This window comes from Excalfactoria chinensis, chromosome 4 (assembly GCF_039878825.1).
Source record: "Excalfactoria chinensis isolate bCotChi1 chromosome 4, bCotChi1.hap2, whole genome shotgun sequence".
Classification (NCBI taxonomy): Eukaryota; Metazoa; Chordata; class Aves; order Galliformes; family Phasianidae; genus Excalfactoria; species Excalfactoria chinensis.
The window spans coordinates 60,869,925-60,897,263 of record NC_092828.1 but is presented as its reverse complement, the minus strand read 5'-3'; the positions used below and the strand labels follow the sequence as shown (position 1 = coordinate 60,897,263).

The window sequence follows — 27,339 nt, the reverse complement described above, 5'->3', positions numbered from 1 at the left end:
GGGAGCACAGGTGAAGGTAATTCAGCTGTGCTCCTGAAAGGGGTGGAGCTTGACTCCATCTCTCCTAGACTTCATTTAAGGGATGACCACCACTAAGGCAGTGTCTCTTTTGGAGATTGCTCCTTTGTGGAAGTTGGGTAACTAGCCTCAGCATTTTTCAGCCAGATTGAAGGCGTCAGCATTGGTGAGTTTCTTCTGTGAATAACCTTTTGGCTGTCTATTATATCATTGTTCTTGTATTATTTCCTGTGCAGTCTTGAAGGAGGTTTGCATAGGAGGTATTTTATTAATTTTAAGTACAGGGAATTGTAGTATGTGGTCACTATGTAGAGTCAGAAATAAGATGTTTATTAAGTACCAGGTCAATCCTGTCTTCATTCTCTTCCTTGCTATGCCTTAGGATATAGGTTCTGTCTTCAAGAAATGGGCTTCAAAATTCCACACCATCAGGACAATATCTGCCCATACAGGAAACTTGGTCATCTCTATTGGAGTTAATGATGCTGTCACATTATGCTAGAGAAATTTTTTTATGTTGGAAGATGGAGCATTGATTATGAGTAGCTTGAGTCTGGCATTCCATATCAGGAGATTATTTGTCTGCCCTAGGAAGGGAGTGCTAGTCACTGAAGTAACTGTTCTGGTCTCTTGTCTATTACTCAAATAAATTATTTTGCTTTTCTTTCTTCCCACAAGAGGTGTATCTTCAGCAATAAACCAAAAGTCTTGAAGCGTATCTGAGGAACTAATACTTGAATTCAATTTGAACATACTGTTTGTGTCTGTAGAAAGACATTTCTAAGAGATGGGATTCTTGAGAAATCCCTTCCAAAGTTCTGTCTTTGCTTAAATTTTCTTGTGCTTTTTGTGGAAGGGAGCCTAGAATTCCACTGCTGTATCAAGTGATAAGTCTTGAAAGGTAAGAAATTTGTCACTGCTTTTAAATGTCTGTAAGCTTATGGACATGCAAATATTTCCTGTACTAACAATAACCTCTTATTGTCATCATGTAGATGTTCTAATATTTAGAAATTAATGTAATTTTAAAAAATCTGATTTATGAACGTTGATGTTTAACACTGTAATGGAAGATCTCTGATTTACATTTCCTTTACACAAATGGATTAAGTACAGATGGTGCAAGGCATTGATGAATTGGTCTCATATTTTCTAATACTGCCATATATAAACATAAAGAATCAGCACAGTGGCAAAACAACAACAACAAAAAAACAAAACAAAAGAAAAAAAACAAGCAGCATTAGCCCTATATAATGTGCAATAGAATGAAAGTGAAGTTGCTGTTTAGGAATACTTGTTAATTAGAATATCTATTTTAATCTTTTATATCTTATATAATCTGTGTCACCAGATTCCCAGGTTTATTTAAAATGACATCAAATGTAAGATGCTGAGAATACAAAGGTATAGAAAACTACAAAAACTGCCTTTTTTTCTTAATGCTTTTTATGATTTCTATTGACACGTTCCTTTTGGGCACCAGGGAGCACTTAATTTCTACCATTATTAAAGCATCATACTGAACTTTTCCCAGATTTAGCAACACCTCAGTAGCAGTTTCTCTCTTGTTAAATGCTTCGTATCAGAAGGAATTGGGTGAGAATAAACCACCTCTTTAGGAGAAAGAAAAAGGGAAAGGTGAAGAAAAGAAATTCCCCAACTAGTGAGAAATAGTCATAAAGGAGAGGCAAAGTTTGTGCTTGAGGTCCTGAGCTGAAAAAATGATTGTACCAGTTCTGCAGCTGGCTGGATGCTCTGTCTTTAATAAGTGAGTGACTAATTCCAAAAGATTAAGTCAGGCAATTGTGCAGATGCTTCTTAAGTTTTGTTGTGGGAGAGAGTGAAGGTAGTATATATAAACATGAAGAAGCTTTCCTGAGAATGTGGAAGGGGAGCACAAGCACAGTCTCTAGCAAGCTATTCAAACAGTACAGCATAAATACAGGAGAGGCTTGTGTCCCAGATCAGTAGGAATATGCTCAGTGCTGTTTCTCTTCATGTTATGGGTGTGCCAAAATTGCACATGTGTATTCATTGTGCCAGTTTGGGCCACATTTTGGTCCATGGAAGCTGGATCAGGCATCTGGCAGACAAGCCGCAGAGTATTCAGGAGCAGACACACGTAACAATCATTTCCAGAAAGAAAAGAAAACAATTTTGTGTTTTCATATGAAAGCTATCTTAAAATGGAAACTAATATGTTACAAGATTTCTGTTTTTTGGAAGGAAAAAATATACGTGCCATTATAGATGTGAATTACAGCCAAACTGTGTTTTATCCAATCATAACATCAAAGAATTGTCTTTCACAGTCTTACCAAAACCAAAAAAAATCCCTGCATGCGAACACCTCTGTATTTCTTTGATCAGGAAGCAAATATTCTCTCTAATAACTGTTGGCTATAGATGAAAAAGGAGTGGAGTTTTAATTTATTTAGCTTATTTTAAAACTGCTTGAAATGCTTAAATGCCACAAAAGTTGTAACATTACTCTAGCTGTTGGCATAGTGCCGTTTACTTGGGCAACATTAACTTCTGAATGCAAAGCCAATGTGTAGATTATAATTTGGATTTTCATTCAAAAAACTGACAGGTTGCAGTTGTGTTCTTTGTTTTCAAACTCTGTTTTATTTAGGATAATGTTGGAGGTTATAGCAATCACCTACTTGAGAGCTGTATGTAGGTTGTCACAAGCAAAAATAAATAAAATAATAATTAAAAAACCACAATAACAAAGCCAGGCGTTTAAATTCAACTCCCACCTGATCTGTGCTGCTCCTCACATGAATCCTAGGAGAGCAGCAATCTCCATACATGTGTTATGTCTCTTGAGTGATGCCAGGGAGTGATGGGAAACAGTTGTGCCTCTCCCACCTCCTTCCTCTCAAGGAGAGCAGGAGAATATCCTTGGAGCTGCTTGGACCTTTGATCCTTCAAATTTGAGAAAAACGAGAACTTCAAAGATGATTTACGTGTACAATTTCATGTCTGCTGGTTAGAAAAAATTCCAAAGAATACTTGAGGAAAAAAAATCTGTTTCCCTCTTGCTCTTGCTTTCTTTTGTAAAATACAAACATAGAAATTTTCATCCACCTAAATATATCGTAGTTCCACCTTTGCAGCAATTTCTTTCTCCTCTTATGACAAATGTATTATTCACTGTAATTGTTCATACTTGATCACAGACTCTCTTTACCCCTGCTCTATTTCTAAGAAGTCAGCCTACTCAGCAGTGATATTACCTTCATACATCAGAGATGGTAATGCAGAGTAGAAACAATCTGTTTCTGTTAAGCAACCTCCCTTGGTCAACTGCATCTCTGGAGTCTGGACAGGCTGAGTAGCTGGGCTGAGGCCAGTGGGATTGTTCAACCAAGTTGCCGGGTCCTGCAGTTCAGCCACAACAACCCCAGGCAACACTACAGGCTTGGGGCAGAATAGCTGGAGGACTGTGTAGGAAATGTACCTGAAGGTACTGGCCAACACGCAACTGAACATGAGCCAGCAGTCTGCCCAGGTGGCCAAGAGGACCAATAGCATCCTGGCCATTATCAGAAATAGTGTTGCCAGCTGGACCAGGGAAGTGATTGTCCTTGTGTACTTAGTCCTGGTGAAGGCTGCACCTTGAGTACAGTGTTCAGTTTTGTGCCCATCGCTACAAGAAAGACATCAAGATCCTGGAAGGGCCCAGGGAAGGGCATCAAAGCTGGTGATGGGTCTGGAACACAGGTTTTAAAAGGAGAAGCTGAGGAAACTGGGATTGTTCAGTCTGGAGAAAAGAAGGCTCAGGGAAAACTTTAATTGCTGCTTATGATGATCTGAAAGGAGGTTGTGGTGAGGTGTGAGGGTTGGCCTTTTCTCCCGCATATAAAGTGATAGGATGAGAGGGAATGGCCCCAAGTTGCACCAGGGGAAATTCAAGTTGGACTCTTGGAAAACCTTCTCTGAAAGAGTGGTCAGGTACTGGAATAGGCTGTCCAGGGAGGTGGTGGAGTCACTGATCCTGGAAGTGTTCAAGAAATGTTTAGATGTACTGAGGGACATGGTTCACTGAAAAATATTGGTGATAGGTGAATGGTGGGACTGGATGATCTTGGAAATCTTTTCTAACCTTGGTGATTCTGTGATCTCCCCATCTGTTTTTCTCTGGCAAGAAGTAGGCAGGCACCAAATTCTGCACAGGATTGCTCTGAAAGTATTTAGAACTGAACATAAAGAATGTTAATAGCAGTGTTCAATGGCTTAACACAATAGCAAGATGTTTAGAGAAGAGAAAGTATTGGACAGTAGCCTAGGTTCTCTGATGATTAGTGTTCATAAGGTGACACAGTTTTTGAGTTCATATTTTATTTTAGTACTTATTTTATTTTATGAGTCCCTTTCTTTTGATTAAATGTTTAAGCCTGTTTTAGAACCATCTGCTCCCAAAACATAAGAGGTGTGAGAGTCAGGAAAGTATTTTACTTGATTCTACAGATAAGCTGTTTTCCCTGAGTATGAAATTGTTTCTGGACTATGTACAACAGCCTTCTTCTGGTTTCAAGGCAAAGTATCTTAATGTAAAGCTGCCATTTGTAACCTATAAAGTGATGTGTTGTGATTGTTTTACGAATAATAAACTAATCTCACAAACTCAGACCTACTGTAAGATCTAATGACAACAAATATGTCCCCTGTGAGAGATTACGCTCCAGGAACATTTTCCTTGATGTTTACAGCAGTCATTCTGAACTGGTACTACACAAAAAGATGATGACAACAGTTGTGCATTATCATGTGGAAAATGGTAACAGTAAATTTTATTGTCTGTTCTCAAAAGAGGAATTTGGATTCTTTCTCTGAATCTAACTATACTCCAGGAGATCAGTCAGCATAGCTTGTACTGAAGATAACTCAATGTCAATGGCTCTTATTTGAAATAAAAGGACATTACGTGAGAAGTGCTTAGGGCATCACATACCTACAAGAGTGAATGGAAAATAGTGTTGTTCCTTGTTCAGTACATGTGGTTACACTCAGGCTGTAGAGTATCAAAAATTAATAAGAAAAAGAGTACCATCTCCTATATTCAGTAAATTCTGTAGATATTAAGAAATATGTTCCAAGGATTTTACTTGGTACAATGCTGTAGTTGTGACTTCCAGCTTGGAAACATAAAACAGTTCTAAGCCCCTTCTAGGCAGTGAGTAGTAATCATTTAAAAAGAAATTTAAGGCTAGGATTTTTAATGAATTGATATTGATGGTATTATAATGCTACTTATAAATTAGGTGGCCTCTGCTTTCAGCTCTGTTTATTTGATTTTGGAAAAAAAAACAAACCAAAACTACAGGAGAAATAGGAGTTCAGAAAATAGCAATAAAAGTGCCTAGAGAAGTGGAAAAACAACCATATGAAGTAAGATTGAAAAGACAGGAGCGGTTTACTTTAGAATAGAGATGAACAAGATAGGACATGAAAAATAACTGAGTAAAAAGATGGTGAGTAGCAATGACTATAGAGAAACCAAAGCAGGCTCTCTACGTAGCTGCTGACATAATATTAGAAGAAGGTGGTAGTCAGAAGAATTGAAAGACACCAAATCTAAAATTGATATGAGGAATATATATATATTATTTTTTTAGCCAACAGCAAGCTAACGAAAGTCATTGCCACAACATATTATTGAAGTCAAGAGCTCAGTCAGATTAGAAAAGGAAACTGTTTTTCATACAGATTATAACATTCAGGGTTACTAGGGTTTTAAAAATAATAAGAAATCTAGAAATGATGCAAGTCCTCATTCTTCATGGCAGAACACAATGGTAGTAGCTAGATAGTAGGAATATTATTTTTCCCTGAACATCATCTTTTAGCTGTACTGTAGGTGAGTTCTTGCTTTTCCCATGAAATATCAGAGATTGTCTGTTCTGAGACAGGTGGTCAAGTGCACCTCTGATATTTTCTACAAAGAACTTCAGAGTTGCATTTCAAAAGACTGTGACTGAAAATATTTGCTGTGTTGCCTGAACTGCTTGTCTGGAATGCTCAAAAATATTGTTATTATTTTGTAGGCTCAGGCTCAGTATGTAAGCTGTATATATGAATAAACTGGGAATCTGTAAGGGCCTGGTAGCTGACTGGCCACAATATACACTGAGGCTGACAGGTTAATGGTAATAAACATGTCATACTTCAGAGAACAGGAAGAAGAATACATACAGCCTACCACTTAACCAGATCTGTGCATTAGTCCAAGCAGAAACAAGTATGTACATAAGCAAGCATGCATACCAACACAAAGGGTTGGGTATTAAATAGATGAAGGAACTACAAGGTCTATTAGCAAAATTGTAAGGCACAGAGTAGAATGTATTTTATTGGTTTTTGTTTTTTTTTTTCCTCTTTTATGTCTGGCATATTCCCAGTTAATAGGTGCTTACTATCTGCTAGTGTTGCAATGTTCTAGTGCTTTCTTCACTGTATTGAAAGGAAAAAGTATGCTGTTTCTGATTTTCTATCATAGCCATCTTTACAATTTTAAGGGTCCCAGTTTTCCAATAGACATGTAAATGGTGTGGTATCAAAAAAAATGTGTGTCACCCAAATTTGTTTTAAATAAATAGCACAAAAGTAACCACCACAAAAAATAATAATAATAAAATACTCCTCCCTTTAATAAGATAAGTTTTACTCTGTTATGTGGAAAACTCCTACAACCTCTATAGACTCAATAATTATCATAACTAGGTGTAGCTTGGCAGAAAATTGGAGATAAATTTTACATGAAATGTGCTTGTAAAGACACAGGAGCATTCTTAATAAAGATCTGTCTCTATAACTGTATGTCTGTATGAATGTGTTTATGATGTTTGAATGACTTGAAATAGGAATTTGCTGGTGTGCTTTTTGATGGTTTTTTTGTTTGTTTTTTTGTTGTTTTTTGTTTCTTTTTTTTACCTTCACAAGCATTTAATTCCTCCTGTGATAGATTATAATTTAATCTGTGAATTCTAGAAAAATACTACTTCTCTCAAAAATTTGTGTGAAGGAATCAAAATAACAATGTGATTCAGTGGATTAAATAAATAATTTGAGTATCCAAAATACTGTATCTGATAGCCTAAACTTTCTCCTAGTGTTCTCCCAGTTACTTCTTAGTTCACGTACAAGATTAGAAGCAGTGCCCTATTTAACCCTGAATCTTCATGAATACTCTCTCCCAGAGGATTGCTTTTTAAGACAAAATTTCTATCCTCAAATTCAAGAGTCTTTTGATAACTATTGAAACACTGCTAGCTGACTAAATGAGATCTAGCTTTGATCATGCTTTCACTGATGAGCAGGTATTGTTTCTGCCATCCTTACAGGCAAGGACATCACTTGCTGAATCCCTATTTCTACGGAATCGTCTTCCATGATTTGGTACTAATTAGCGCAGTAAAGGTTCTACATACTGCCTTTAATAACACTACCTACTTAATCATCTACTAGGAAGAATCTTAACCTAGCAAATAAATGATGAAAATCTTATTCACCATATTCACTGTCCAGCTGATTTTCATTAACTGTTTTTATTATATCAGATAGTGCCTCATTGCTTATATGATAATTTTTCTTCTAAATATGTATCTCTGAAAAATAGTTATTTGCCACAGAGACTTGTTTTGTCTGCATGTTAACTGAAACTTTTCAGTCTCAGGTGATTTTTAAGTGCATTTAGTAGTGGTGGATTTGTTTCAGATTAGCTGCTTTTGTTTATCTGTGAGTCAAGCTGTTGACTTTTGTGAATTTACTGCATATAAGAAAACTTAATTTCTGATTATTAAAGCTCTTCATTCTCTATTTCCTCTTAGAAATCCAAAAATGCTCCCAAATTGTTTTTGCCACTCTTCTCAGGATAGGAGACTAAAAGTTCTTGAGGTTAGAAATACTTCACTCTAAGAGCAGTGGACTTAAATTAAAACTGATTATAGCTTTTGTAATATATAAAAAAGGGACCTTTGAAGGAAAAAAAAAAATACAGAAGAATGAGCTATTTATGTTTTTTGTTACTGGAAAAAATATGAACAATACAGAATTTATCCTGGAAGAAATAATGCAAAATTTAGTAGTGCCCAGTACATATTCATTTGGAGTTCTGACAAAGACCTGGTCCAAGTTCTCCTCCACCTAGCAAATCAGAAATTGCACTTGCTGCTGAGCATCTTTGTTTACTTTCATAATCTGAGATCTCATTAGGGTACTTAAAAAAAAAAAAAGTATAACTCAGATGTGTTGTTTTACTTTGTTACTGTTCATTTGGATTTTTGAGTGCTGTTCAGGCATAACGAAGTTTAAGTACCGTTATTTGTAGTATTTTATATTCTATTCATCTGTACCTTTTTTTTTTTTTTTTCTAAACCTAATTGTAATCTATGCCTCAAATCTTTGTCATGAATTTCCATTTTTCAGAATGTTGTTTTGAAATTCTGTTATCAATCTATCCCTGATGGTAAATTATTATCAGTTAGAAAATGATTAGCAGTGTGCTTAAACATTACCTCCCTTCCCAGCTAATTAAATAGCGTGGTTCTGACCTGTTTCTCATTTGGTGAGAACAACAGGCTGGCTTCAGAACAAAATAATAATGAACATCAAACTGTTGTATTTGAACAGTGCAGGCTGCTAAAGCCACTTCTTGAGACTGAAATTCCATTCTTCTGATGTTGGTACATCTTAAGAAAAATAAATATAAGAAACTAAGTGGAACTTTTTTATTTTTTCTTTTTCAAAAAAGAGGGGTCCATGGATTGGTCTCAGAATAAAAAAAGTGGTATTTTAAGGGCAAACATGCTGATGAATAAAGTGTTAAGTAACACAGCAACTATGGAAGAGAATGCCCCTAAAAACCAACAATGTACTTAAAGAAATATGTGATCTTTTGTGAATTTTAAATGAATCTCTGACATTTACCTTTCTTAACAATCCAGTAAAAAATTTGGAGTAACAATTTGAGCCACTGTTGTCATTCACTAGTATGCACTAGATGGCTATTGCAAAATAAAGCTAGCTGTCAAAAGGTGATTTTATTCAATGCATTTTGTTCCCAGCTTTTAGACTTATTAAAGTATTTGCCTTTCCTACTAAGTATGCATGCTTTCCTATTCTGAGGTGAAGAAGTCCAATTCATTGGAAAAATTACTCAATTTTATTTATTTATTGTAATTTTGCTTCTTTGGTCCAGTTTGTTATTATGCTTCATGGAGATTCTTTGACATTTTAATTACTGATACCTAAACATGTTTTATTCACATTCCCTCCTGTTAAATGCTAGTCAATAAATTGTATAATTAATCTACTAAGTGAACCTAAATATGGACCTTTCCATGATGTATAAAATCCCCTTTCCAGCCCTCTACCTATGGACTGAACCATTTCCACCGCTGAACTTCTTGAAGTCTTTCCAAGTTTTTCATAGTGAAGTGCATACTTGCAGGATGAGAGAAAAAGAAAAGTACTATTGTATTATATATATTCCAAATAGCAGTTTTTAAAGTATAAGTGAGACTTTAGGTAGGAATATCATGGAGAAGATAGTGCTACAGTAAAGATTGTTGTATACTTTTTCTTAATTGGAAAGTGGGCCTAGTAAACATGCATGTCAGTGAAAAACTCATGTTTCCAAGTTGGGCAAGAATGGATGCAAAAATCTAAGGAACCTGAGTAATCCCTCTTCTTGAAACTTCATCAAACTGTCTGTGACATTTTTATGGTTGAACAATTTCTATTGATGGTTGATGGGGCAAAATTGTTTCATTAGAAAAATCTATGCCTAGAGTTTAGCTAAGCATAAATATACATAAGCCTCAAATAAAGTAGATGATTTAATATATTCCACATCTAGAGCATCACATAAACATCTAATTAATCTGCTGGACAGTTCTTCAAAGTAGGTAAGAATTATGCTTGTTTTAGAAATGGAGAAACATTAGCAGGGGGATTATACAATTTGTTCAAGGTCAAACTCCAAGCCTGTGTAGAAGCCAATTGTGCAAAGTCTTGTTTCTTAATCCATTATAACTATCATAAGACCAGTTTCTCTTCATCACCCTCAAAGACGTGAAAAAATATGCAATGGAAAAATCTAATTTTCTGAGCCTTTTTTTTCTCTCTCTCTATATATTAAGAAGTTAATGAATCACTTGGATTAAGCAGTTCCATAAATGAGTTTTATGAAAGATTTGAACTGTTTTCAATGCCCATTGTTGAAAAGTGCCTTAAGAACTCTGCCCTGCAATGCCCTACCCATCATTTGTGATGTGCTCTCCTCAGCTTAAAAGCATGGCTGTTGCTAATTATGATGATTTTATGAGAACTTAAATTTTAAGCCTCCTTCACTTAGTTTTGCTCTAACAGCTAGCTAAGAGATGAGGCTGTCACAAACCAGTGACTCTAAAACCAGCTAATATTTAAATATTTATGTACAACTGGCTGGAAATGAGAACATATATTAGACTGCATACCTATATTAATTCTACATCATAGAGTTAATAACATTAGGCGGAAAAAAGAGGTTTACCCTTCCCATTGTTGTGTTTTGTGAAGACATCAATAACTCTGATCTGGTTTCATTGAGTGAATACACCCACTTGACTTGGCTTTCTGTAAATTTTCCTGAGAGTTATATATAGAAAAACAAATTTAAAAAGCTAATTTTAAATGTACTTCAGGCTTAGTTTTATTCTTTAAAAGAAATTATTTAAGATCCTTTTAGTTATACTGGATTCAAGTCTTACAAAACTGACAACTTTGGAGCCTAATTAAGTTTCAGTCAGAGGCTATTTTACCTTGTCTTAATGTCTCTGATTACATGGAACATATTTGTCAGTAAAGTGTATTTCTGATTTAAAGAGTGTAATGGAACAAATAGGTATTATATACTATTCCTCTTCAAGGTAAACTGGGATGGATAATTTAATTTCCAAGGCAACAAATTATCTTATCATGAGTGAACAGGCAATTTCTTCCCTGCAATAAACTAAGTAGGGACAGACAGCTCTAACCAGATGAAATCATTATCCTTTTTAAAGCAGAAGCATTGAATAAAAGTAATTTTCTCAGCCTTAGTTTCACAGTAGACTTTAGCTTGTGAAAACACTGCACACTGTGTGATTTTAGGAGCAAGAAGTTTAACCCTTTTAGTGGGAAAAGACAAACAATGTAATATTACACAGATGATGAAAGGAAAAATGATCACACATAAAGAATGAGTATCTGTGTGTATACATGTATGTATAAATAAATGTGCATGTGTGCACACTGTGAAAGTAATGCCTCATTTTATTATGTTGGCCCATGACATCAGAGGCAGAAGTTGGTGGTGGGAGTAGAAGTTGAACCTTCCCACTATTATTTCATTGCACTTTGTTTCTGTGTGACAGATGGCAGCAGAGAGGCAGTCTGAAAATTGTCCTCTGACATGGAGATGCAGATGGTGCAAAGATATGTTATTGAAAAGCTCCAAGCAGAAACAATTGCACTTGCTGACATCCATCAACTCATTCTGACTGTTTATGTAGCCAAACAGTGTGGTGAACCACAGGATGGTGCATTTCAACAGTTGCATCAGAGAGTTTCTTCCACTGGTGCAGGTTTTTATGGTCATGGCATACAGGCTGTTCATTGCTGGCAAAAAATGCATAGCTAATGGTGATGACTACGTTGAAACATAATGTTTTGTAGTTGAGAATGTGCTCTATCAAATAGTGTTATTGTGCTCTCAGTATCTTTTGTATGGAAATAATTAGGAAGCATTATTTTTGGAGTGTGTATATTTATATATAGTACATATGACTAAGAGAGCAGGGGTAATACTAATTCTTTGCAGTACATTTTATAATTATTATGTGTACTTGTGCATATATATATATGCATATAGATAGATAGATGTAGATATATAGAGATTATTTAATCTACAAATCCTTACACAGAGGTCAGGTTTCTACCAAGATAGGTGGAAAAACTGTAATACCAAAGGATTATTAGAAGATTTGAGAATGCTAACCAGATTACATTGCCGTCCATTTTTATTTTTTTTTCCTAGCAAAATCATGTTCAGTAGTACCCTTGCTTAGGGCTTTGTGACTTTCTCCTCCAAAACTCTATTACTGCCTGGATGTGCATGGACTTTGTAGGACAGATAAAGCAGAGGTGTTTTTTTGTTTGTTTGTTTTGTTTTGTTTTTACAGCCTTTAGTACTTTTTCATTTCATGACTTAAAATGCATCTCTTGTAGATTTGTGATGGTTTTCTTCAAGAAAGATGACAAATTGTTTTTGGATATTGATTTACATAAAAATGCAAAAAAAAAAAAAAAAAAAAGTGTAGTGTATAGCCAGAATGAGGGTAAGGTGTTTTCTGTCTTATTTGCCTCTAATCAGGAAACTGTGGCATTGATTGATGCAATACTCTGAGCATTCTTTATAGTTCTTTTTCCTTTAAAATGCACAAAACACACACACACACACAAGACTTGTAAGAATCTTCAATATTTGCATGATGCAAAAATTCGTTGATGAACTGGCACTCCTAGTCAAAGAACAAAATTTCTTCTCCTGAAATAATACACTGCATCCTGTTTCTACTAACTTAATAATGTTGTAAGTCATTGTAAGTCATGCCTATTGAAGTGCCAGTTACTCATTGTTCTTATCTGAGCTGGGACAGGATGCTTGCATTTAACCACTAATACAATAGAAAAGCATCGTGCTTTTGTATTTATTTGGATCAACAGCTATAAAAGCCAGCACTGATTACAGCTGGCACTCATTTTCATATTAGGTCTTGTTTTAGCCATAAGTTAGCAACATTTAAACCATTTTGGCTTTAATACTAAGCAGTTTAACTTAAACCTGTGGCAGTTAGGAAATGCCACAGATAAGACTGCCTGTGTAACCATAATTTTACCAGCTGTGCATATATCTATTTCAGTAACTTTTTAGGGTGGGCACACTTGGCTATGAAACAGTGGAAACTTCAGTCTTTAAAATGTCTGCTTTGTTGGTTGTAAAATAGAAAGATACACAGAAAGACTGGAATGTATGAAGACAAAGCACTCTTTGTGGGTTATTGGAAATGATTAAAAAAAAAAGGGGGGTTACTTTGAAAAAAATAAAAAAGCCATTAGCAGGTAAAGCATGTGAAGTTATTCATGGAAAAAATTACTATGATTGTAAAACATAACAAAAAATGTAATTTTAATCGTCCAAGTGGCTGACAAGACTTTTCTGAAAGGTATTCTGTTTGGTTCTGCTTTGAATAATTTTAAGAGCTGAAAAGCACCGCCTTTAAAAATTATGGATGTATTTGTTGTGAATTGGGTAACACTGACCTGAAAAAAGATATTTTTAAAGTTTTTATTACTACTTTTAAATTTAATATGGAATGGCAATCTTTTCTATTAACAGTGAGCTAATTCTATAGCTTTAGTTCAGCTTAAAAAGTTGAATTTTGTTGGTACTGTGTCCTCAGAAACAGCTGGGAAGACTAAGATACCATCCTTTTGTCTGTCACAGATTCCCTGGGAAATGCTAAGCCAGGCACATATGCAAAGGTTTTCCGTGCACTGAACACCTGGTAGTTGTATGCCAGAACTGCTGAATTCTTGCAAGCACAGTTAATATTCATGTGCTTACAACCCATAGATATTAATTGGTAACACATACTAGAAGAATGAAGTTGAGTTTGTTTATTCAGAGCACTGTAATGAAAAAGTATTTTTTACTTCAATCTCTTTGTCCAACAGTTCTTCATTTTAGAATTTATGATCATGATTGCTTTCTCCACTCCCCGCTTTCCCTTGAAACACAGCGGAACTGCAGTGGTCTTCAGTATTCTCTGATGCCATGTCCAGCACTGCACCTGTGGCTTGGCTACCTGCCAAATGGGCAGCCACTCAAATGAGTCATAGACATCTATGGGTCCCCCTGGCCTATACTTCACATTATTTAAAAATAAATTAACCAACATACATCTTCAGATTTTCCTGGGGTAGGTGAGAAAGCTTCTGTAACTAATGGCTATTTCAGAAGCTAGCTAAATCACAGTAATCACAATAAATGCTTTGTTATAGTTTGAGAATAGGTGTTGTAGTCTGACAATTTGTGTCAGAACAGGATGCATCATCCTTTTCCCTGGCAGTCTGAAACTGGTGTTATTCAGACATGTCTAGAAGTTTGCACTCTCTGGTCGCATTGAGAATGTCAAAGTTTGACTACTTTTTGAGGAAAAACTACTTTTTTCCCTCAAAACATACATTAATTTCTTATCAGACAGAAATTTCAGTTCCCCTATGTAATTCAAAAAAAAATCTGGACAAAGCACATGCATTTCTATAGAAATTAAGAGCTAATATCCTCTTATCTGTCATAATGCAAAGTGTCATAAGCAGTAGTATGAATATGAGGCAAGAAAATGAAAAAAAGTATCTTTCACATGTCTACCATCCATCCTCTGTTGAATTAGTGGGCACCCATGGGAGAATGCAAGTGAAGCCTGAACCTGAAGCCACATACATGATTTGTAGAGAGATGTGTGCGTTTGTTTGCAATTTTAAATCTGATGTTTCCTGTCTGAAAAAGGCATTGATTTTATTTATTTATTTTACAATGATTAGATGTTTACTTACTGTCTGTATTTGTCTGTAGTTGTGTTTAGAGTAAGTACTTGCTAATGTGACTATGTGATGAGGAAAGGATCTGGAAGAGAAAGGTTGTGCCCCTGCAATAGGTATGCAGAGAATCCAGTCTAGATAATTATATGTCCACATAATTTAAGGTTAATAATTATCATTTACTCAGTGAAGTTTCAATTAATTTTTAACAAAGGTCACTGATGCTCGGTTTATCAAGTGGATTAGTCATGATCCCACCAAAAGGGTGAAGATCATAAGTAGCTCTATCACTGATCACCAGGACCTTGAGGCTTCGTTTGTCTACTTTACTTGATAGCTTTTCTGTTAACAGTGCAACCTGAGACTTCATTATCAGTGAATTTTCTGACAACTTCAATTTTGGTAGTCTTTATTAATTTATATTATTCCACTAATGAAATTTCACCAAGAGCAACTGAAATGTTCTAATTATTTTGTACCAGATTTTGATCATATTCTGAACCTATGTAATTGCCTCAGATTTACTCCTCTATAATTGAGATCATAATTTGACCCAATATGTTAATGACTTTAAATTGTTTCATCCTTTTTTTGTGTTTTAATGAAGATTTGTAAATGGGGTCACCTACTTGCTCATACGCTCATACAGAAGGGTGTCTTGTTCGTTTGATACAAGTAATCTAGGGAGTGTCCATGGAAAAAGACCAACTTGAATGTCACTAACTGCTGTCAGAAAGGATGTTTAATAGAGAGATAATATATGAGAGAGAGGAATAAGCAGGCTGTTGGCAACAATGAAATCAGAATTCAGCCAAGATGTATTTTGGCAGCAGGAATTTATTTCAAGTGGAATGAGGCTTCAGGATCTCAACAGTTCCTAGGAAATGACAGCAATGGTAAGAAGCAGATGAGATTGCTGTTAGGGGTAAGAGGACATGAAGCACATATTCCTGAGATATACAGGTAGTGACATATTTGCTATCTGTTTCAGGTATTGAAAATGATTCCTTTCTAATGGGTAATCATAACCACCAGTAACACCAGAAGCCACAAGTGTATTTTTGACTTGCCTTTAGAGAAGTGGAATAGCATTTGCACTCCAGATTATTTCCTTGCTTTTTCCTGTGGCAGTTGAAAATAAAAATATACTGGTACTTTGGGAAAGATGAAAGAGAATTTAAGGTTCCCTGTTTATCTGAATAAATGTGTGTTATCTGGAGTTGGATCCCTTTGTGCTGTTCTCCTTTTGTATTAAGAATCTTGCACTCAAGAGAAGAGATGAAAGGGGAAAAAAAAATCACAATTAGCGATAAGCAGTGCATGCTTGCAACTTGGCACCATGACACAGGCCAACAATATCCTGGGTTCCATCAGAAGAGGGATGGTCAGCAGGGTGAGGGAGGTGATTATTGCCCTCTGTTTTGCTCTTGTGAAGACCCAGCTGGAGTACCATGTCCAAGTCGGGTGCCCACAACACAGGAAAGATATGGAGCTTTTGGAGAGGCTCCAGAGTAGGGCCACAAAGTTGATCCAAGGGTTGTAGCACCTCTCCAATGAAGACAGGCTGAAGGAACTGGGACTGTTCATCCTGGAAAAAAGAAGGCTGTGGGCAGACATCGTTGCAGCCTTTCATTATGTGAAAGGAGTTTATAAACATGAGGGAACTTTTTACATGGGTAGTTAGTGACAGGACAAGGGGATATGATTTTAAATGGAAGGAAGAGAGTTTCAGATTAGATGTCAGGGAAATTTTTTACTGAGAGAGTGGTGAGGTGCTGGAACAGTCTGTCCAGAGAGGTTGTGGATGCCCTGTCCTTGGAGGTGTTTAAGGCTACTCTGCATGTACCCTCTGCAGCCTGGTCTACTACTTGATCTGGTAGTTTGCATCCCTGCCTGTGGCAGGGGAGGTTGAAGGTCATGATCCTTGAGGTCTCTTCTGACGCAAGCCATTCTGTGGTTTTTTGCTTCTGTGATTAGTGTGACATCTGCTGCACTTTGTGTAGAACCCAGTTCTAAAATATCTTCCACCTGGGGACCTCTAAAGGACTTTATTTCAAGAAAGCTTAATCTAATTACTTGGGAAAGTACTGGAATCAAGATGTACCTGATTATTGCATTCTCAGCAAACAGAACAATATTTATGAATGTTAGATTAAGAAAGAGGTACTTGCAAAGTTTAGGATCTGTACAGTGAAGCGTATTTATTAAGGAGAAAGATTTTATGCTGTAAATTTGGATTTTGGTTCCTGCCAACAAGTTCTGCTCCAGATGCCAGAGCACTGTGTGAATTCTGCAATGACTTGCCAAGAGCTGTACAGGAAAAGAACCTTTATAGATCCTGATCCATGCCTTTTTCCAAAGGTTTGTGAACTCTGTAGACTTTCTGCTCTTGTGTGCTTTCTTATGATCCCAGAGGAAACAGGATTGTGTTTTATTCCATTTTTTTCATCCTCTGTTGTTTTTTCTTTGAATTAGATTCAGTGTGACTTCAGAAGCTGGTAGGCCTCAATAAGCACATCTGTTTTCTCCAGTCAGGTTTCTGTTGTGTGTTTTTGTTTGTTTGTTTGTTTTTTGTTGTTGTTTTTTTCATATTTCTGTACTGTCTTTTAACCTATAGCTGTACACTGTCTGCTATAACGCAGCATTAACTATTACTTAAGATACCTAAAAAAAAACCAAATAAGTTATTTTCTAAAATAAATAAATAGTGGCTTATTTTATGTTTCTTAGGTGATTAAAGTTAGATTCTCAGTTGTCAGGGCAAAGTGTTTGAAAAGTGTCTAATTACTTCAAAAAATCCTCTGATTTAACTGATCTCAAATTAGATTACTAAGTAATAATATGAATATATATATATGTGTGTGTATATAGGTCAATCTTTGCAAAGATTGGGGTTGAATATCTGCTACTCCACTAAACCTACAGAACTATTTCACAAGGAGTCAGAAGTTGAAGTGATCTATTATCTGAAACACCAGTGCTTGACCCTTAAGTGTAACAATTCAATAAAGTTAAAATGGAGTCTCCAGTGGGATCAAAATTATCCTCACTGAGCTGAAGAGAGTGAACTGTTTTTTTTTTTGTTGTTGTTGTTTTTTTTTCATCTTACTTATATCTCTCATTCTGCTTCTATGAATATGTTAGGCTTTATGATTAAACAACAGGCCTGGGAGTTTGACAATTTCTGTTGTATTCCCCACTCTGCCACAAAGTTGACAGCAGGATGTATGGCTTAGCTTACAGTCTTTTGCTCATAAGTATATGAACACGATGTGTGCAGTTGAATACTTAATTTGTGCAAATAGACATAACAGTGACCATACACATAAATAAGATATTTGTAGATGAATATAGATAGTTATGCATATAATAGGCCAAAAGAAATTTATAGTTGTTGTAATTATATCCACAAACTATTTGAATGCATGAACAGGCATGTTATGAAAATCAGAATGCTGGCAATTCTGTTCCTTTTTAGCATTTTTTAGATGAGAAGAACACTGTTATTATTCTTATCCATAATGATTCTTTGCTTACTAACATTTTTAATGAGCTTTAAGACTATTAAACAAGAGGTGCTAGAGATCAACAGTCTACATCACAGACAATTTATTTCATAAAATTCTTCCCGTGGATGATCTTGAAAATTTACTTATTCTTGTTTGATTCACACTTGCAGTACTGAGTATCACTGAGCCTGTGTACGTGTGGATTGTTCTTCCCTAGTCCCCTAAAAGAAAAAAAAGTGTGAAGATAAAATGAGCTACTCCTTCAGTGCTTTAAAAATCTTCACCTAGCTGTGCTATACTGTGGTGGGCAGGCTGCAACTGAATGTGGAGGACATTTGTTTGCTTTGTAACTTCACTGTGATCCCTCAGGCGCTTCGTGTACAGCCTAGCCTGCATGATAGAGTAGCAGCAGGGGAGAAAGTGAAGGCAAACACAGGATGTCAGAAAGAAGTCTTTAAAGTAGATGTTCAGATAGCTGAAATATTGAACATCCTGTTTGGGATTGTCTTTCAGGGAAGAATCAAAATCAGAATGCTCTGCCCAAGAAATCACAAAATAGTGCCAAATATTAAGTCAAGTCAGTTGCATGTGAGAGATCTTTGTACCTAAGGGGGGGGGGGGGGGGGGGGTTGATTCTGGAGATTAAAAGCCACGGATTTTTCATTCTGTATGTTCTGAAAATTGGTGACTTGTGAAGCTGTACATCCATGCTTTCTTTGAGGTAGCCTGCATGTCAATATATCCTACCAGAGAGAATTATTTAGAATTAGTTACTACTCATTAATTTCCACCCGGTCATTCCCTTCAATGGTTGCAACTGAGAGCTAGTTATGTTTTTATCAAACATTCGTTCAGTGATGTCATATTACAAGCAAAGGCGAAAGTAATTTTCCTGAAGGAAGTAAGATAGCTCAAACAAAAGTGTTTGCTTAATGGTATGAATTTTTAATTATGTATTCTGAATTATTTCTAATTAGGGCTATATTTCAGGACAGATGACCTTCCAATATTTCCCATGTATCTGGAATACAAACTGCTCAGGCTGGAGGATGTGGTACATCTTTGAGGAACTCATGTTACGGAAATGGTGAGACAGAGGGATGTGTATTTGGATCTTTTCCAGCAGTAAAGGGCATTCATCCAGGTTCCGACAGCCAGACCAGGTACCATAATACAGCCATAGCTGTAATAATTTCTTAATTACTAAGAACAACAGTAATTAATTTTACAGTGTAATGTTCAGGATATATATCTTTTAGTTTGAATTTGATAAGTTTATAGCTGAAGGTTTTTTTTGTTTTGTTTTTTTGTTTTTGTTTTTTTTTTTACTGTGTACTTGTAATCTGGCTCAAAGTAAATAAATATAGACTTCCTAAAGTAAGAAATAAATATTTTGATTTTTTTGAAGTGGATATTTTGTCTAGTTTTCTAAACTTTCCTTTATAGGAAAACTAACCTGAAAGCTTGTATAATAATGTCTTTTTTCATCATAACTGCAAATTTTGGAGTTCACTGTTTTGTGGCCTAAAAATTGGCCTTAATATGTGGACATTGTTCAGGATGTAACCTTTTTTAGTAGTTTTTACACCAAAATGACTCATTTACACTATATGTTGAGTAACATAGATTATTTCAGTTCCAGAGAAGTAGTTGAAAATACCATTATAATAGTTAAATAATAAGAAGATTTGGGATGTGTTGGGTTTGTCTCCATATTGATAGGCATATTTTTCTGCACAACCTCTGTGACCAAACCTTTGTTGTTTGCACTGATTGTGTAGCTAGAATCATCATTTTAATACACAAATAGAATGTCATTTCAGCTGATTAAACAGGCAGTATTACTGGGACCAGGGTGCATCCTCATATTAGTTTAAACTGAGACCTTATTAAGTGTTTGCTATAAATAGCCTCAGTAGCAGAAATGTTCTTAGAAAAATTAGGAAAGATATAGCTGAGGTAATAGGAATGTGAATCCTCAGTTAATCTCCAGGGAACAGCTTTTTCATTTAACTTTGGAATATTCAGATGAATTTTAAATTGTGTATAACCATATCTACAAAAATGCATCCTACTCATTGATGCTAATAGAGTAATTTAGAAGGCTGAGAATCTTAGTTTTATCTGATAGTTTTATAAACTTGGTTTGACTTGAAGTTTATGGCTTACATTAAAAGTTGGACAACTGCTAAAAATAAGTTTGTAATCTTGAGATAGGAAATCTTCAGAAACTTAGGAGATTCAGATAAGCTGTTCACTGGCTCGCAACTCATCTGAACTCAAGTGAAACTTGTTGGCCTGGAAATCTCCATGGAAATCTGAGAAAGTTAAGGAATTATCTGTTATTTAAAGCAAAGAAGGTTGAGGCATATCTGCACTCAGTCTTGCTATTGGTTTAGTGAATGACCTTGAATAAATGTCCATATGCTCTGGTTGAATCTGAGCAGAAGTTGTCCCTGAGTTGCACCTTTTTCTTTTCCAGGCTAATGGAAACGAGTATTTTTACTTGAGAAGTTCTGTAAAATCCTCAAACTACTATCTTGGTATGATTGAGGTGCTCAGCATCTATTTTTCTCCAGGGGTCAAGGATCTAAAACTATTGTCTGTGACCCTCCATCTCTCACAGAGAAGTTGCCCTTAAGGGTGTCATAACATTTTCATGGCTGGGCTGAAGAAGCTAGTTCTAGTTGCTGGTTTGCAGAAGTGGTTATCTCATGTTTGGTTTTGAACTGAGTGAGAAAGTTCTGCAGACATTTTTGCACTCTTAGAGAGGGTCTACCTTCTTACAAAGATTACATTAAGGAATTCACCCATCTCCTTCGTTTACAGAATCACAGAATTGTAGGTGTTGGAAGGGACCTCCAGAGACCATCAAGTCCAACCCCCCTGATGAAGCAGGTTCCCTACACCAGGTTGCACAGGTAGGCATCCAGGAGGGTCTTGAATATCTCCAGAGAAGGAGACTCCACAAGCGTGTGCCAGTGCACATTCGTGTGGAATTTCCTAGGCTCCAGTTTCTGGCTTTTTTCCCTTGTTTCGACACACTGCTGAAAAGAGTCTGGCCTCACCACTTTGCCCCTTAAATATTTATAGATCTGGATCACGTCCCCTCTCAGTCTTCTTTTCTCAAGGCTAAACAGACCCAGTTCACTTAGCCTTTCTTATAGGGGAGATGCTCCAGGCCCTGTACCATCTTTACAGCCCTCTGCTGGACTCTTTCCAAGAGATTCCTGTCCTTTTTTGTACTGGAGAGCCCAGAACAGTACTCCAGATGAGGCCTTACCAGGCCTTACCTCCCTCAACTTGCTGGCCACGTTCTTTTTAATGCACCCCAGAATGCCATTGGCCTTTTTGACCATGAGGGCACACTGCTGGCTCATAGCCAGCCTGTCATCAACCAGGACACCCAGGTCCCTCTCTGCAGGGCTCCTCTCCAGCTGGTCATCCCCAGCCTGTACTGGTGCATGCAATTATTCCTCCCTAGGTGCAAGACTCTATACTTGCTTTTATTGAATCTCATCCAGTTTCTTACTGCCTAGCTCTCCAGCCTATCCAGATCTCGCTGAATGGCAGCACAGCCTTCAGGTGTGCCAGGCAATCCTCCCGGCTTTGTATCATCAGCAAACTTGCTGAGGGGAGCCGCTTTTCCCTCGTCAAGGTCATTGATGAAAATGTTGAACAAGACTGGACCCAGCACTGAACCCTGGGGGAACACCGCTAGCTAACCCCTATCTATGATATTTGTATATGTTAGTTGTTACAAATAAATCTCATGTGAAAACATAGATGATTAATCATGCTCTGTAATTCCTCCAGTGTAGCTGGTTGCTTGGCAGGCTTTAAGACATTTACTATCACAATTGTTAATACTTTCACTCTTCTGGTCACTGGTTGGGGCTTACTGTACTTAAAAATTTAGTCAGAATATTTGCCAATGCATATGGATCTTAGAATCTGCTACACAAACCTTTTTGGAATTCTTATTTAAAAGGTTTGGTAAGAAAAAAGGTTCATTGTATGTAAGTTTATTACTGCTACCCTATGTTTAATTTAGGAGGCTCTGAGTATTTGAATGAACGTGAGGGTTATGGGGATACACTCAGCAATAGTAGGTTAGAATAACTAGAAGTATCAGCTTTGTGCTATGTTTTATTTAAGTTTTAAATTAAACAAACAGAACAAGAAATTTAGTAATTTTCAGCATAACTGGATTATTTTTTAAAATTTTATTGTCGAGGCAATTTATGGAATTCACTTTTTGCTCTACATATATGCTTGGAAGTTCGTTGGCTGTAAAAATCTATGTATGTCCCTCTTAGATAAAACCAACCAATGAAAAAGGAAATGAATTTTATTTTTCAACTACCTTGTGTTGGCAAGAATATTTATTGGAATATTTGGTAATGTACAAGTCGGATAGGCAATATATATCAAATCTTTTTTTTTTTTTTTTTTAGGAATGACAACGGAAGTTTGAGCACAGGCAAGAAATAAGATCTGAATCCAGGAAAAAAAATGGTCAGGAATCTCCGGTTTTGTGACATTTGTCTGTTCTTAACAATAAACAAACAAACAAAGAAACCAAAACTGTGGATCCTAACCTCTCTGACAGTGCACCATGGAATTCATGAGCCAGTGTAAGTTCTACAGCTTGAGAGAATCTCTTGCACAAATACAAAAGCCTTGTTTATATAATTTTGTGAGGTGATGCAATTAAGTTGAAGTGTACTTAGTATAAAGATTACAAATATGCTTCTTTGTGTACATGACACTTTTTTAGAGATTGTAACAAGATGGTTTAACTAGCAGACAGCACCTCTTTGTATAACAGTAATAATTGGCTTAAGAGGCAGACAATATTAGTGAATATTTGTCTGCGCTCTTTGAAAAATGTCTTAATTCCCAGGAAATGTTTGCTCCTGCGTTCATTTTTGTAGTTATTATGCTCACTGCCATTTGCCTACCAAACTAAGATCACTTTAAGCAGATTATTGCTCAAAACATCAGCATTTGAAGAGGAAGGAACATTTCCATGGCAGACGTTAGTGACGTCATCTCAGCAGGTAGTGACATTTTGAATGCTTGATGACATTTCCTCTTGTAAATAGACAAGGGAAGTCAGTAGGTGCAGCATTGCTTTACCTTTCATAAAATGTCACTGCACTGAGGACAGTGAAAGAGCTCCTGTATATTATTTTATTGTTTTTGGGAAGCAGAAGGAAATTACACCAAAAGGCTTGTAGCATCCTATATATTTCTTTCACTATTTGCCAAGATCGCTCTAAAGAAATACCAATGAACTTCAAGTGCACGCATTGTTAGTTTTTATAACAAATAGCTCTCTTAAATTCATGCCTCTTTACACTTCTAATACTTCTAACCTGAGCTCATAGAAAATGTCTTTTACAATCTTACCATCTGTCCTCCATTATTTACTTAAAAGAAAAAGCACCTGTTATTAACACCTACAATTTCTTCTTTCCTTATCTCTTTTGTTGGTTTTGTTGCATCTGAACTTATATATCACTGATAATTAAAATAGTGCTTTTGCTTTTGGTCTTTGTTCTTTTTGGCTATCACTTGCCTTCATTTGTCTTGCACCCTGATATTCCCTGTGAAGAATGTTGTTGTGCTCCTCAGCTCTTGCATTTTTTCCCTCTACTGTAGACATCCTGGGACTTCTGTGATCACAGATTACAGAGAAGGAAATGGGATTGTTTTGAGTGTAGTTATCCACAAGAGAAAACATACAAGATCTGCAATGTTTACTTTTTCCTTCAAAAGCTGGCCCCAGCATAGGTCTTTGAATCCCACTGAACTCTGAGTCTAGTGGAAAAACATTTCAAAAGCAATTTGGAGCAATGTTTTGTTTGTAAAATACATCTCCTGAATGACATCTATCTTTTCAGTCTGAGCTGCAACCATCTGGTTTTCATCCAGTTCTCGGTTTCTGCCAGCTACTCAAAGCAGTTGGCACCATCACATTTCTTATGAAAAAACAGAATAGAAAAAGATATGATCAGTATGTTAATAATAATATTTATAGTACAGAATCATTAGACGATCATTCCCAGTGGTTGTCCATCAAAACTGAACTGAACCCATGGACTATTATAAACTCAAATGACATTTTCTATGCAATTTTTTAAGGAAAACTTAACAAATTTTGTTCTGTAAGGTTAATCTAAGGATAAGCTAATGCAAGAGAGAAATGTCCTGGGTATGTTATATCAGTATCAGAGAATCATAGAATTACTAGTGTTGGAAAATACCTCTAAGATCATCCAGTCCAACGACACACTTACTACCAGTATTTCCCACTAATTCCTGTCCCATTCCAAAGATGTAACTTGAGGCCGTTTCTTCTAGCCTTGTCTCTAGTTATGTAGGAAAAGAGGCCTAGTGTTTCCTTAGAGAGTCCCTAGCCTCCTCTTGCCTTTCTGCACACTTCCTGATCACCTGCTGTGCAAGCTTTCTTGTTTTGTACTGTTAAATCACTGTGATGCTGTTAAACGGCAGCTGGAAAGAGCAGCAGTGAGATGCTGCTGTGGATATCTCTGTATTTCTCACCACTTGAAGATATGCCTCGCGTTCTTACCATTGTTGCTTAAGATTTCATGACTTGCTTTTCCAATCTGAGCTCTTGTATTAATCAAACGGCTGATAGCACTCTCTCCTGGTGTCCATCTTTAGCCTTATACTTATGCTTCTGAGTTTTCTTTTACCAGTTGATGATCAATGAAGATTTATTATCTGGTTTTAATAGGCCAGTAAAAATCTCTTCCAGCTCTCTTTTTGATTCTGTAACAAGCATCAGGTGTCATGAATTTGATTGACAAGGTAGACTTCTGGCAAATAAGTGTGTCTGAATGGGGAGGAATAGTGGTCAAAAATAGAACCAGGTGTTTGGCATATGTTTAGTCAATTTATTCATCAAGAATAGCCAGAAGTTTGAGATTTATATATATATATATTTCCCCATGTACTTGTCATATGTATGGTTAAATAAATAGATAAACGAGATTTCTCAGCAAGAAGTTCTTCATCAACACTCAGAGAAGATAGAGAGAAATGTCTGGATTGTCATATTGCATAGCTTGGAAGACTCACTGTGATTAGCACAATTTATCCTCTTTATGTTAGAGTGACTCTGCCATAAATTTTTAAAGGGCACAAATCATCTTCCAAAGATATGACTCTGTGAGTAAATTTTGCACCCACTCATTCTATGTGGGCTACAAATCTATTCACATGTTCTTCATCAAAACTGAGCAACAGCATATATTGCTGTGAAAGGAAGTTGAGTTGAAAATAGCTGCCAAAAAAAAAAAAGAAAAAAGGTAGATTAATCTCTTGGAAACTCCCCACTGAAACATTCTAACATTAACTGACAGTTTCCCGTGATCCAGGTAATTTATTCATGAAACTTATGGAGGTTAATCAAAAGTTCATATAATTGTAATAAACAGAATACATAATGGACTAATCATGCAATTCAAGGCATTTTTTAATTTATTTGAAATATCAGATAAAAATAACTAAGAGGTGTGCCAGGAAGCCAGCAAATAATTTGGAAACTGATGAGCATGGCATACCTGCTGAACTATGAATAGATAATGTGAAGTCAAAAATATATAGATAAATATAATAATGTTATGAGTGTTTTGCATGCCTATATTTTTTTTGAAGGCTTGAAAATTGATTCTAAAACTTACATTGCCACCTCTTGTACAATCCAATTTCCAATTTAGCACTTGGAGTGCAACTGTGAGGTATCAATAAATGGGCCCAATTTGCCCTCTTCTATTGTTTGAGCAAATATATTAATCAAAGTGTATTGCTATACTATAACCAATTTATTCTTGCTTTTAACATAAAGTTAGAGAATATAAACTTTTGAACATGAATGCACTTCTGTTTTGTTCAAGAAGTACTCTGACTTTGACCCTTCATGGGGAAGAAGATAAATACATATGTTATTGCTTGCTTACTATGACCCTATTGTGTGTGCACATGAGGATCTGTGCGCACCTTACGAAGTGCGTTAGACTGGCCAGATGTGGATGTAATTCACTTTAACAGTATTTAAAAATGTGAACACAAAATAGTATTTGTTTTCATTTGCTGTTTTCTTCCAAGGAAGGATTTGTTAATGATAGTAAGAACAGAGGCTCAGAGTTCAGTGTAATGTGTGAATTGTTGATGACTGCTGTTGCTGGTTGTTTTGTTTTTTTTAATGAGATGGTAGAAAAAAATAAATGTCTGTATGCAAACACTTAGACACACAAAGACTGTATTTTCTCATAAGTTCATAGATAAAATAGATATGTATAAATATGTAACATCTATAAACTAAATACACACATTTATCAATGTATTGATCTGTTTCTATGTGGGTATATATACAGGTGCATAGTGAATGGCCAAGCACTGAAATAAATTGCCCAGAGGAGTTGTTGTTTCTTCTCCTTAGAGATCTTCAGAAGACATTTGGGTGTGGTACTGAGCATCCTGATTTGGCCAGAGAGTGAACAGCTGCAGTGGGTGTGAGCAGACATAATCAAATTTCCTGAAAAATCATAGTTTTTTGAGGATAAAAGGTTGAACAGCCTAATAAGGAGCTTATGCATCATGGGGAAACATTTTTAAGACCATGGCTGGAAGACTTTCAGCTCAATAGTTGCTTTAATCAGTTTATTGAATTAGGGGAATCACAATAAAATTTCATTTTTTGGCTTATAAGGGAGGAATAGATTTTGGGCAGTGTCTCCTTCTTAAAATAAATAAATAAATAAAGATAAAAAGCAGCTCCTGTAGCACCTCCTGTAGCACCTTCACTTTCCAAGATTGCCTTGAAAACAGTGTGTAAAGCAGGATGATTTTTTTTATTTATTTTATTTTATTTTTAGATCTAGAGGCCATTGTGCTACAGTTAATGGATGGGCCCTGTTTTGCTTGTGTGACACTAGCAGAAGCAGGAGGTGCAGACCTTGTTTCAGCATTTTGCTCTCCAGCACCCGGCAAAAAGTAGGTAAGCTGAATCCTGGCAGGTAAATTATTTTTTTGGAAGCAGACAGGCTTTTTGAAGCAAGAAGGTCAGCTCCTCTCTGATGTTCTTTTCTTTTTAATAGGAACTTTTACTTGAACGCAATCAAATCTTTTCCACTTTGTACGTGCG

At 36.1% G+C, this 27,339-nt stretch overlaps 2 long non-coding RNA genes across 2 annotated transcripts in view; both read left to right on the top strand.

Annotated features, from left to right (window-relative positions):
• LOC140252139 (uncharacterized) overlaps positions 1–27,339 on the top strand; it is a 215,833-nt gene that overhangs the window by 131,961 nt on the left and 56,533 nt on the right. The gene's annotated exons all lie outside the window — the stretch shown is intronic.
• LOC140252138 (uncharacterized) lies at positions 84–27,339 on the top strand. The gene is made up of 5 exons (XR_011903546.1): positions 84–184; positions 19,152–19,324; positions 22,619–22,798; positions 27,071–27,192; positions 27,293–27,339. It is a non-coding gene; the product is annotated as an uncharacterized lncRNA (long non-coding RNA).